The sequence below is a fragment of the Saccostrea echinata genome, unplaced genomic scaffold (assembly GCF_033153115.1).
Source record: "Saccostrea echinata isolate AGI-Se365-2 ecotype Australia unplaced genomic scaffold, CSIRO_AGI_Sech_v1 ptg000045l, whole genome shotgun sequence".
NCBI classification, from domain to species: Eukaryota; Metazoa; Mollusca; class Bivalvia; order Ostreida; family Ostreidae; genus Saccostrea; species Saccostrea echinata.
The window spans coordinates 3,013,102-3,025,950 of record NW_026889794.1 but is presented as its reverse complement, the minus strand read 5'-3'; the positions used below and the strand labels follow the sequence as shown (position 1 = coordinate 3,025,950).

The window sequence follows — 12,849 nt, the reverse complement described above, 5'->3', positions numbered from 1 at the left end:
CATCGAGTCGGCATATGAATGGAAGAAGCTATTGTTAATTGTTAATTGTTGAAGCGTCGTCTATTTATCTAAATGTCAAATTGAAGGCAACAGCAAGTGTTTTCTTCTTTATTAAGAAGTTTTTGAAAACAAAATCGTTTGATAGGAATATAAAAAACATGTCGGATACTAAAGGAGCACAAAACGTGTCCATCGAAATTTCAACAGTATCTTACCTAGGCATTGTTAGGTTTGTTTATGCTTAAAAAGTTAAGAAGCAGTAAGAAGCAGTTTGGAAGTTTGGAAGCAACAGTTTGGGAACGTCTGTAAGAAATGCAGGGTGCAGACCAACTAGAAATATGATGGAATGCAAGAACTTCTTTATGACTACAGATGGCTTTGGGACATATGCAATCTCGTTTATGCAATCTACACTGTCTGGGGATCCTTACATAATAGTTCCATCCAGTCTTTGCTTAATTAATCTAGAAATTTTTTTTTTCTATATTTCCCCATGTGAAACTTCAACCCATTATTGTGACCTTACCCTTTCAATGAGGCCATGATTAAGTAACGAATTGACAGATGGACGGTGGACAACAGGTGAACAGAAAAGCTTACTTGAACCTTTGGTGAGCTATAAAACTACTTAGAATATGGAATAAAATTGTTCCAATATAATTTATTCTACGCGCAGAAACACATTTATACTTCAAAAATAATTTCAAGGATCTTTAGACTTTTCAAGGCGTGCTCGAATCTTGATAATTTTGGTCAAGCATATTATATACGTTACTTGTGAAGATAACGAACAGAGATAAATCATAAAAAAAGCAATTATACAACACAAATTAAGAGCAGGGCAAATAAGGACCCTGGACACATCCGGGAAGTGTTCGCCAATATTTCGGTAACACGTCGTTAGCAAGTGAAGGGGTTGGTAATTGGGGAATTGTGTATTCCAAAGTGATAGATCTAAACAAAATACTTACAAATAATAAAAATCTGTGAACAAGGCATAAAATACGGACCCCTGTAAATTCAAGAGCTGGAATCAGGTGATAGGAGGAATAAGCATCCCCTGTTGACCGGTCACACATTTCGTGAGCCCTATGCATTTTCAGCTAGACGGAATATCCCGTTGTCAAATCTAATATAAGGTAATATTTACATTTTTAGATTTCTTTGTCCGAGATAAAACTACAAATACTAGTAGTAAAAATATCTGATTTCTACCTAAAGCTGCTGGTTCATTGATAGGCGTGATTAAAAAAATCACGTGCGGGGAGGGACACAGAGAGACAGTTTATGCATATTATCACGCAAGCCAATTGCTTGATTACGTCATGAAACAAAAACTTAGACAGTTATTCCTTAAATATGTCAGTCAAATTTCGATCCAATGATAGGCTGTATTTGCTTATACAACAAGGTCATTATAAAGACCAAAGAATTTACGAAATGTTTATTGTTGAAATCCTTGTAAAAAGTTACAGTTATTTGCCATTGTTAACATGAGCATGGTATAAAATTTTAGACTTCAAGTGTCCTTGAGGACTTATTTTATTGATGCTATCTGTATTGAAGTGTTGACAAAAATAGTGGTCTATATCTCGATTGGAATTAATTGGTCACTAGAGTATAGAGTTTCAGAACAGTTTTGGATGGTCTTAATTATCAACAGGATGCTGTCTCTTCAAAACAAATCCAATATAGAGAGGTTAAGTGTGGCAACAGCCAATAGTTTTGTGAAATGGTACATGGAATTTACAATGAGTTTTATTTTATCAAATATATTACATTTTTAAAACTCACTTTTCTATCAAAATATTGATTCCGAACATCGATTGTCGACGAAAAAATGCTACCGATTCCGATGATCGATTATAATTTTTCATAATCGATCATCGGAAACATACTTCTAATACAATACATTCCGGAATTATCCATTTCGGGTTTAAAATTTATTTCTTCTTAATGAAAGAAAATGGCGTCTGCATCTGATACTAGCCAACTAGCACGAAGCAGAGGTGATTAAGAACCGAAAGGTGCATATATAGGGCCTAAAAAATTTATGTTTGTTTCCTGTAACCCGACCGACCCATTCAATTTCCCCCGGGTGGATTTTTTTTCTGCCACATCTGTGTTTGCTCTTTGGTTTGATCAATCAGCTGATTCTTTTTATTCAAAAATATTAATTGTATCTTTTATTTGAGATATAAAATATGCAACTTAGTCATAAATATAACTCAAATATAAAGAGTAATCAATTCCCCCCACAACTTTTGAAGTTCGTTTTCTGCGCCTAGGCAGCCATGTTGGGTGTCCACTGTAAATATAACACCTGGATGATTCATTTCCGGGATGATTGACCCTATTATTCATAAGCAAAAAAAAAAAAAAATCCCGACCTACCGACCCTTGATTTTTTGGTAATGTTACAGGAAACAAACAAACATAATTCTTTTTAGGCCTAGAAAGTGTAAAAGAAGCAAAACAACAAAGAAAATAATATATTATATATTTCATATATTCATGTTAAAGAAATAATATGAAATAATTGTAATAGTCTGCTTTTTGTATACAAAACTCTTAAATCTGATTATAATCGTTAAAATCGAATCGGAAGCAGTAACCGATTCCAACCGATGATCGATTATGAAAATTAACCCATATCCCATCACTAGTTCTCGGTAGCTCAGTCGGTAGAGCGCTCGCTTCGTGATCGGGAGGTCTTGAGTTCGAATCTCGGCTGCGGCTGACCTAAGTCGATAAAAAATGGGTAGCATCTGTTCCTTCGCCATGCGCTCGGCACTTTGAAGTGAAAGTTGCGGGTCCTCGGATGAGACCTTAAAATCCGAGGCCCCGTGTCACGGCAGGCGTTGGCACAATAAAGATCCTTCATTGCTCAATGGCCCTGAGTGCCGAGTAAAGGTCAAAATTTGAAGCCCTTCACCGGTATATGGTAACGTCTCTATATGAGTGAAAAATTCTCGAATGGGACGTAAAACAGCATACAATCAATCAATCAGTTATTTAGATTTATCAATTTTAAAACAAAAGCAATATATCAATTAACAATAGTACTTCTATTCAGATGTAGATTCGATATATATCCCAGTGAACTCGAAATTAAAGACAACCATCTGTTTCATGTTTGGATGTTTTACTGACTAGATACGATATGGACAAACTAACAATAAATTGTATGACATATATCTGATGACTTCAGCTTTTGCATCGTCAACTTTCCTCATTTATATATAATATATAGTAACATTCCTGTAACACCTACATATGGCGTTTATGTCTCCCAACTTATTCAGTATTCAAGAGCAGTACGATCAATTCTTAAACTAAGGCAGGCTTCAGACAAATGTAATCTTTCATAGAGTCGGATTTTGACTGACATACTAGTATTTTATTCAAATTTTTAGGCCTTTTTTCTATTTCTTAATTTGACTACGGAATATTCCATCTACCTGATCAATACAAAAGGTTCATAGGGTGTGACTGGTCGACAGGGGATTCTTCCTCCTCCTAAGCACCTGATCCCACCTCTGCCATTTCTGGGGGACAGTGTTTCAAGCCCTGTTCACAGATTTGTATTGGTTGATTTTTTTTTTCTTTTTTTCTTTTTTTTTAAAAAGATCGATCATTGTTCATTATATTAACCTTTTTTTTCAATTTTAAGACATATTATGTAGACACTTTGAATTTAAAAAAAAAAGTACACTGTATCATCTGTCCTTAAGGAACGTAATTTCCAAAGGACTTAATCCTTATAAGCTAGTTTTACAGTAACTCCAGTATTATTATCGTGATATGAAACGAAGTTGACTTACAGGCTTTAAATCTGATCTAAAATTTTATGATCCACCTCAAAGTCAAGGCATCATTTTGTGGTGTAAATGTGTAACACGGTCAAAAATCTGGCCTTGTTTGGACATCATATGTAATAAATTTACCACAGGTAAAACCTGAGATCCATCGTTTCACGATTTGCAGAGAAAATGTCCAAAATTGAGGAATGCAACAAATTATTCCACCTGTAGAAGAAATCTTACTATATATACTCGCCTATAAGTCGTTTTTGGGAGTTAATATTTGGTCCAAAACTCTATGTCCGACTTATAGGCGAGTCATAAAAAGATAAGCATTTTTCTGAACGGCGGAATATAGTATTTTATTAACATTTCCCATGATTATCGTTGAACAAGGTCTGGATATATTATATCATTTATGTATTCTAAGATTATACATAAAGTACAAGTGTTAACATATTTTAATAATCTTGTTTTATCTTAAGTGTGCATTATGTATTTTTCTTAATGATTTAAAATTAAATATCAGCGACATTTCTAGAAATATTAATCAAAACCAGGTTAAAACATTAGAGCATTGATTTGAAATTGTCAACTGATTCTGCAAAAAAGTTGTACAGATTTATAAGCAGGTCAATGGAAACTCCCTCCAAAATAACCTCAAGAAATACAACCGACTTATAGGCAAGTATATACGGTATATGGGGGTCAACCAATTCTATGACCTAGTAAGTAATAGATCACTTTGCATTTTCTGTATCTAGAAGTTAGATTTACTTATTTATTTGAAAGCGTTTTTTTTTAAAATGTGATTAAAATTGCTCATAAAGTACACAAATTATCAGGAGCTTGAAAATGTGTAGATATTATTTATTTCACAGCTGTAGGATTTCAATGAGTACAAGAATTCCACATATATAAACTATCCAACAGCTTACAAACAGCACATACTTGTCAGATAACTTGTTTGATTCTACCGTATGTTTAGTAATTTTATGAAGGTTACTTATAAACTAACCACATTTCAAGATATTTGCCATCATAACTTTGATAATGCTAGATGTGATCAACATGAGAAATAGTCACATGATTTGTAAACAAAATCACTTGACATTAGTCATGGTTGAGGAATAGTGAATGGAATCTGGTAACTGTAACATTCTGTTACAAAGTAGGGGAGGAGTTTTATTGCCATATCAGTAAACTTCACTCACCTGATTCAGGCTTGAAACGTCTATATTCATATCATGTTTTATATACTGATAAAATAATTTCCTGTATAAATTAAAGTCCACTTGATAAGTTGTTGAATTTTTATGAACCATGCTGTGCAACTGTGATCATGTAAAAAGTTTAAGCATGTACCAAGTTTAATCAGGTGCTCTTCCAGAAAGAAATACAATTTTCAAAAGGGTACAATGTACATTAATTTCATATTAGACTGCATTAGTTATTGGTTCCTGAATTCCTATACTATGTTTCCTCATTACTACATTATAACGACTGAGAACTATATGTACGAGCCTCTTTTTGACCTTCATACTTTCATATCATTGTGTAGAATTTTTTGCTAGCACTTATAAAATGAAATGATAGATAAAAAATGTTTGGTTGATTCGATGAAAGAAACAGGGAAATTTACATTCATAAGTAAATTCAGGAAATAAATAAAAGTAAATGTAGATTTTAAGAGGTGCTTATAATCCATTATGTCTTTACTTTGAAGCTATCCAATATTCTCTACGAACTGATTTGATAAACTTACTGTAAACCTCCTTAGAACGTGTCTCAGGTGACTTATTATAATCATACTTTATAAGCAGCAAACATGTTCATAGTTATAGAAGCAGATCTAGACTGGAAGTAATCTGTACATACACCTGCTGGTAACCTAACACAATAATTTTCATTGCGTTATTGTAAAAAATAAATACGGGATCGCTTCATTAAAAAAATGAAGTAATGAGTATTAAGCAAAACAAAATTAAATACTGTAAATCACTTTTATTTGTGAGAGCTCCATTTTCCAGTGTAATTACAAAAGATGGTATGCTTGCAAACGTTCATTCTTGCGTATAATTGCATTATGAATGGTCGCCCGCGTAGCGCAGTGCGCAAAACGCAGAGCGTTCGCTCTAGAGTCGCGGAGTAAGGAGTTGATCCTTAGGTCGCAGGTTCGAATCCCACTGTGTGACGTGGAGACCGGTCCTTTGGATGAGACCGTATAAACCGAGGTCCCGTGTCTCAGTAGGTGCTGGCAATAAAAAGACCACTCACTGCTCAATGGCCATGAGTGCCCAGTATAGGTTAAACTTTGCAGCTCTCCACTGGCAAGTGGTGGCGTCTCCATATGAGTGAAAAATTCTCGAGAGGGACGTTAATCAATAAACAAGCAAAAAGCATTATGAATGATTAAATTCAATGTTAACCAAAATGTGAGAATTTTTTTTGCCTATGAATACAAAGTAATGATCTTGAGAAAATAAGGTATTAGAGAATGCAGAACATATATGATATATGATGTCTCCTTATTTTGTACATAAGAATATAATGTCTTTGGGTGAGTGCCATATATTCAACATTTTCAACATGTCATTTAAGGATTAGGTAAAATTTGTTATGTATATTTGATTCATAGAAACATGAAGAATTTGTGAAATACAATGGTTTAAATAGAACCTCATTGAAGGAGGGTGGCTGCTCGTCATACGTTTCAGCCAATAACCTAGTGGCCCCGGATTCCGTTGACTGGAGAACCAAGGGTTACGTCACAGAATGTCAAAAGAAGGTAGGTGATCATAGATCTAATGTAATGTTTAGAAATAAAGTGGCCTCTTTGAGAAAGAATGCACTTACTCAGTTTTTGCTTGCTTTGTCATAAGGAATCGTATTCACTTGCTGTGGCCTTCAACTCGACATTTAGATATATCGACGACGTATTGTCAATTAACAATGGTTATTTCCATTCTTATGTCGATCAATATATCCCGGTGAGCTCAAGATAAAAGATACCACAGAGTCTGACACATCTATTTCATATTTGGATATTTTACTTGAAAAAAAAAGTTAATGGTCATCTAGCAACCAAGCTTTATGATAAACGTGATGACTTAAACTTTTCAATCGTCAACTTCCCTTACTTATGCAGCAATATACTATCATCCCCCTGCATACGTGGTTTATATCTCTCAGTTGATTCGATACGCAAGAGCATGCTCTACGTATGTGCAATTTTTAAAACGAGGTAAATTATTGACAAACAAGTTGATGAAACAAGAATATCAGCAGTCTCGTTTAAAGTCATCATTTCGTAAGTTCGATGGTCGATACAATGACCTTGTCAGCAAATATAATTTATCATTGAGTCAAATGCTGACTGACGTTTTTCATACTGATTGTTAGGCCATTATTTACACACTGAATTGTCGACGGATTTTTCCGTTATTTCGCGATCATGACAAGGAGCACAGGGCGGGTGTGACCTGTCGGCAGGGGATGCTCACTCCTCCATGGCACCTGATCCCACCTCTGATGTTAAGGAGGTTCGTGTTTGCTCTGCTCCCATTTTGTATTGTTTAATGGACTTCTGAGCTTGAATACTGTTCGTTATCTCCATATATTTCATTCATTTATAGGGCTTAAGATCCTTTGATTACAAAACTTTTTCTCTTTGTCTTCATATAGGGTCAATTTGGTTCCTGCTGGTCTTCTAGCACAGTAAGGTTGAATTTTAAAATATCATTTGAATGATGCTCCTCTTCATTTGAGCAATTTCAAAAATGAAACATCATCAGAGTGTCTTACTTCTTTTATTCAATATTTTTTTTACAAAAATTATCTCTCATTAAAGATTAGGTGAATAATAATTTTCCATCCTCTTTGATTATTTTCCCTTCAATTTATCAACTCTATGCACATTTTGCTTTATAGACTGGTTCCCTTGAAGGACAACACTTCCGTAAAACAGGTAAACTGGTCTCCCTCAGTGAGCACCAGCTGGTAGGCTGCTCCGGGTCATTTGGAAATCAAGGTTGTAATGGAGGACTGATGGGCAATGCATTCAAATATATTAAATCAGTAGGGGGGCATTGAAAGTGAAGAGGATTATCCATACAAAGCAGAGGTACTTTTTATTCTACATATCACTATGCAAAAAGCAAATAGAAAAACACAAATTGGGTCTAAAATATCTTTGCTTTACACGGAATTGCTATAGCTTCTTTTAATTCTTTGTTTCATCTTGACTTATTTGTAGGAAAAAAACTTGTAAATTTGATAGAAAAAAGGTTGCTGCTACAGACACTGGATGTGTTGATGTCGAGAGTGAAAGTGAGTCAGCCCTCAAGAAAGCTATAGCCGAGGTAGGCCCTGTATCTGTAGCAATAGACGCCAGTCATTCATCATTCCAGTCCTATGCAGGAGGTGAGATATAGTTTTAGGGTGTTGAGCAAAGTAGGAATGAAATCATTCTGCAAAGAAAATTAATTACCTATAGGAAAAATGTATTTGAAAAAAAAATTGATTTTATACTGAATTCCAAAGAAATTTTTGTAAAGCAACTATTTCTCAGTTGTTGGAATTGAAATTTGAAAGTTGCTAAGAAAGGAGTGCAATTTAATAGCAGAGATTTTGATTTCCTCTTGTTTGTTTTAGGAGTGTATAATGAGTCAGACTGTATCTCGGAGCAGTTGGATCATGGAGTTTTAGCTGTAGGATATGGAACTGATGATGTGGGAAAAGACTACTGGATTGTTAAAAATAGGTAAGATCACTTTGTCTAGAGTTTGTTTGTCTTTCTTGGAGGAGTCTCATGTTCACCTAAAAAAAGTATAAAACTTTCTTATTATAGATTATATTAAAACTATACATGTCCACCAGGACCTTTAGTTGGTTAATAAACACAGTCTTATTACAAACACATCACCAATAAACTATGAAAATATGCATCCATAAAAGATACAAACATGACATGGAATATTAATGGTTAGTTAAAGTCCCTGATCGTTTTTATAACAAGAAAAAAGTGTGTCCCAATGTAGTAGATGCCCTTGTCATTTTGAATTCAGTTTACTGCTACACTTTTTATTATTGGTGTAAATTAACACGAGTTTTCCACAATATTCAGGAATATCTCAGAATAATACCTGTATTAGGACTATACTTCAGCGGACAGTCTTTTCTAATATAAGGTATAGGAAATTCAAGAAAACCTATTCATCTCTTCATAATTTTTTTTAAAAATAAAAATGTTCATATTAAAGAGAATCCGAAAGGTGGTGATTTTTTTTTTTTAAAAACTTGATTCCTTAGTTATAAATGGATTTTACATTAATCATTACTTATTTATAGAATGTCATACAATATGTAGCTTCCCATATTACCATGGAGTACCTGTTTGATACACATGTTTTTGAATGCACTACTTCTTAAAAGAGTTTAACAAGGAGAGGAAATACATGTGCACTGTCATGTTTATTTTTTGCTTTATCATTTTCTAATAAAGCAGTATTTTTTTACGCGGTTTAACAACACATCATTTTTCACCTCGCATTCATTCCAGAGAGATAAAAAGATAATTCCTGATCATTTCCTTTTGATATTTACCATATACTTGTTTTTCCTGTAGTTGGGGTACAGAGTGGGGGTATGGATGGATATGTCAGAATGTCCAGAAACAAGGACAACCAGTGTGGAATAGCTACACAAACCAGCTATCCTCTTGCGTAAAAACATCCAGTGAGTATTCAATCTTAAACAACAAAATTGGTTTCTTACGAAAGAACACTTAAAGTATAAAGACTTGGCTTGGTAAGAAAATCCATGGTAGCTGTAGTCAAGGTTTTCTCTTTCTTATTTTTTAAGATTTTCTTATTCTCAAAACTACTGATAATTTCTTTCCAGACAATATTTGAATATTTTTTCCATCACGTGTCAATGCCTGTACTTTTTGTTTACAGATATAAAGATAAAGCAATCTCAAGGAAGAAAAACCACTCAAAATAAATCAAAACCATGGAAGCAGATACATTTCTGAAATTTTTGAATAATAGAACTGTTACACATGTTTTATATCTTTAACGTATACACAATTTAACACCAATTTGTGAGCCTAAAAGAGATTAAACGAAACTTATCTATATCTGGTGTAAAATGAAACTTTGCAATTTGTTATGAAATATGTCATTGTAAATGACAAACTGAAGTTGTGAAAGCTTATAATATTGTCTTGACTGTGCAAGTGTTTTTGTGAGATGTTTGACTTTGTCCGGTGTGGCAGTAAGCCCAGGACTTTCTTAATACCTGTAATATCTGTAACCTGTGATAAATTTGTTCATAATAGATCATTATATTAGATTTTTACACCTGAATGCTGAATTTTTGACGTACTGGAGATAGATTTATACTTCTTTGGATATAAATATTGTTTTTGTTTTATAATTTCTAATCATTTCAATCATATCAACTACATATTTGGTCATTAATAATAGAGAAGTATTAGTTTAAAAAAATCATTGTTTTTTCCCTACATTTTTTGGCCGTCAAAAGAATCTTCTGTGTTTGAGATCTGTTGTTTATGTATAAACAGTATATCTATTTCTCTCAGTATTTGTGATTCTCATGAAGTTTTATGTTGAATATAAAGCAGGTGCATTTTTTTCCACACTTATTTACTTTGCTGAAGAAAACATCAAATTTCGTATTAATCATTTGTAATTTAAAAGATGCCTATGAATAAAATAATTTTTATTTTCAATCAAGTCTTCAGTGTTTTATCTTTCACAAAGTTGCTGTAAATGAAAGTGAACAATGAGGAAAGAAAAAAAAGTATTAGTTAAACTACCAATTTTTAAGCAGGTACATGTAATTTATCTGAATTATTACCCCCCCCCCCCCAATTTTTTGGTCAGTTTAGGGTTTGTTTTTTTAAACGTTGACACGCCTGCCATTACCAACAAGATGACTGTGTTTGACAGTGTTTGTATCCTTATTCCTCTGTCTTTCCCTGTAGTTCCCAGAGCTGTCATGACTCTTCAAATGGATTGTGCAGAAAATCCCCTGCAGCCAATTTCTACAGGAAATACGCATGCACTCCATCCTTTGCTGTGTACTTCGTCTGCCAGATCTTGATATTGTAATAGTGTGAATTATGCTTGTTAAATAAATGTTTTAAAGTAAATGTGAATAAGTTCAACTACCATAAAAAATAAAACTTAAAAAGTTGGATCACCCCTAGCCCTACCTGTAATCAATTACCTTAGGGCAGGTTAAAAGGTTTGGAAGTTTGAATGGAATCTGTTGGTAGTTTGTTTGTGAAGTTAGATATCAAAGCTTCAGACGTGAAAGAGTTTTTATTTAAAAGGGTTTTGATACCTTGAACATGCATCAAAACAATGCACCAACTTTATTTGAATGCTTTGTAGTTTCTTGCAATGTGTTGTACTCAGAACCATTCAAAAATATGTTCAAATATGTATACAAATTATTACTGGCATTGCAATCCACATTATTCCAGGTAATTTATTATGTTCATATTACACAAAAACACTTTTAACATATGAACGTGTTCATTCAATAATGCCCCAATATATGGACATCTACCCTCAAAATATTTTTTAACATTACAATTTGGAAAATTATAGGAAAATTGTAAATTTAGAAATTGCACATGAACTTTGTATAAGATGCTGTATAACATGCCATTTTGACTTGCCGTTGAAAAACTTCAATAAATATTCATGGTTAAAATTGCAAATTTTCAATTTATTTGACGAGTTTCATTTTTCCAACTTTGGAAAAATTTTTATTGTAAAAATTTCCATATGCTAATAATATATGATTTGGTCAGGTTTTAGTTTAGTAATTTATCCGAGTCACAATTTTATTTTGCTTCTAACACCTTATGACATTGACTTAAACTTTTAACTTTTTCATTTACTTAAAATTTTTATTGATAATATATATAGGCAAACAGGGCTCTTGACTTAGGTTATGAAAGTCATGAGTGGATCCAGAATTCTGTTCTAAGGAGGGGAGGAGGGTCCATACGTATTGAAAATTAAAAAAGAAAAGATGTGTTTGTGAAACACTGATGCCCCCGTATGGCAACTTACAGCGAAGGTTCAACTTTCTCAAATGCAAATCAAATATATTGGTAACCAAAGTACGGTCTTGCCCCAAGGAAAATATCTGTGAAATATGGAAGCCCTAGCAGCAACCATTGAAAAGAAAGCCCTAGCAGCAACCATTGAAAAGATATGGAGAAGGTTGACGTTTTTCAAAAGTAAGTCAAACGTCAAGGTCAAGGTCAAATTGTCAAAATTAATGGTGCCCAGGGAAAGACCTTCTCCAAAGAAATACACACGTGAATTATGAAAGCTCTAGAACCAACCGTTCAAAAGTTATGGCCAAGGTTAAAGTTTTACGAAAGTAGGTCTAACTCCTAGGTCAAGATCAAAGAGTCAAAGTTGTTGGTGTCCAAAGGAAGGTTTTATCACAAGGATTACATATGTGAAGTATGAAAGCCCTAGCACCAATTGTTCAATTGTTCAAAAGTTACGGCCAAGGTTCGGTAAGTTCGGTAAAATTTTGCAAAAACTGGGTCAAACTTTAAGGGCAAGGTCAAAGGGTCAAAGTTGATGGTACCCGAAGAAAGGTCTTGCCACAAGGTATACACATGTGAAATATGAAAGCCATAGCTCCAACCAATCAAAAGTTATGGGCAATGTCTAAGTTTTTGCGGACAAACACACAGACAAACGGACGGGCGGGCAGGGCAAAAACTATATACTTAGTACCCCCGAATCTTCCATACGGGGGCATAAAAATACCTTTATTCTCACGTTTAGTCTGAGTTATACATTGCTGTAATAAGCCTTTTTCGGATACTGATGTGTCAGTTCCCTTAGGTCTTTTAGCTTGTTCCACATTTTGTACCCCTGGGAATCGGAAAAGAGTAAAAATTGGTCTCTCTTTCTATATCCCTCTTTAACATTTCCTATCTGCATTTTCGATTTGAACATCTGCTCTATCCATTTTTCGAGATGGA

At 33.9% G+C, this 12,849-nt stretch overlaps 1 protein-coding gene and 1 pseudogene across 1 annotated transcript in view; both read left to right on the top strand.

Moving 5' to 3' along the window:
* LOC133201776 (synaptic vesicle glycoprotein 2C-like) overlaps positions 1 to 12,849 on the top strand; it is a 378,785-nt gene that overhangs the window by 64,013 nt on the left and 301,923 nt on the right. The gene's annotated exons all lie outside the window — the stretch shown is intronic.
* On the top strand, positions 159 to 9,836 carry LOC133201631 (procathepsin L-like; annotated as a pseudogene).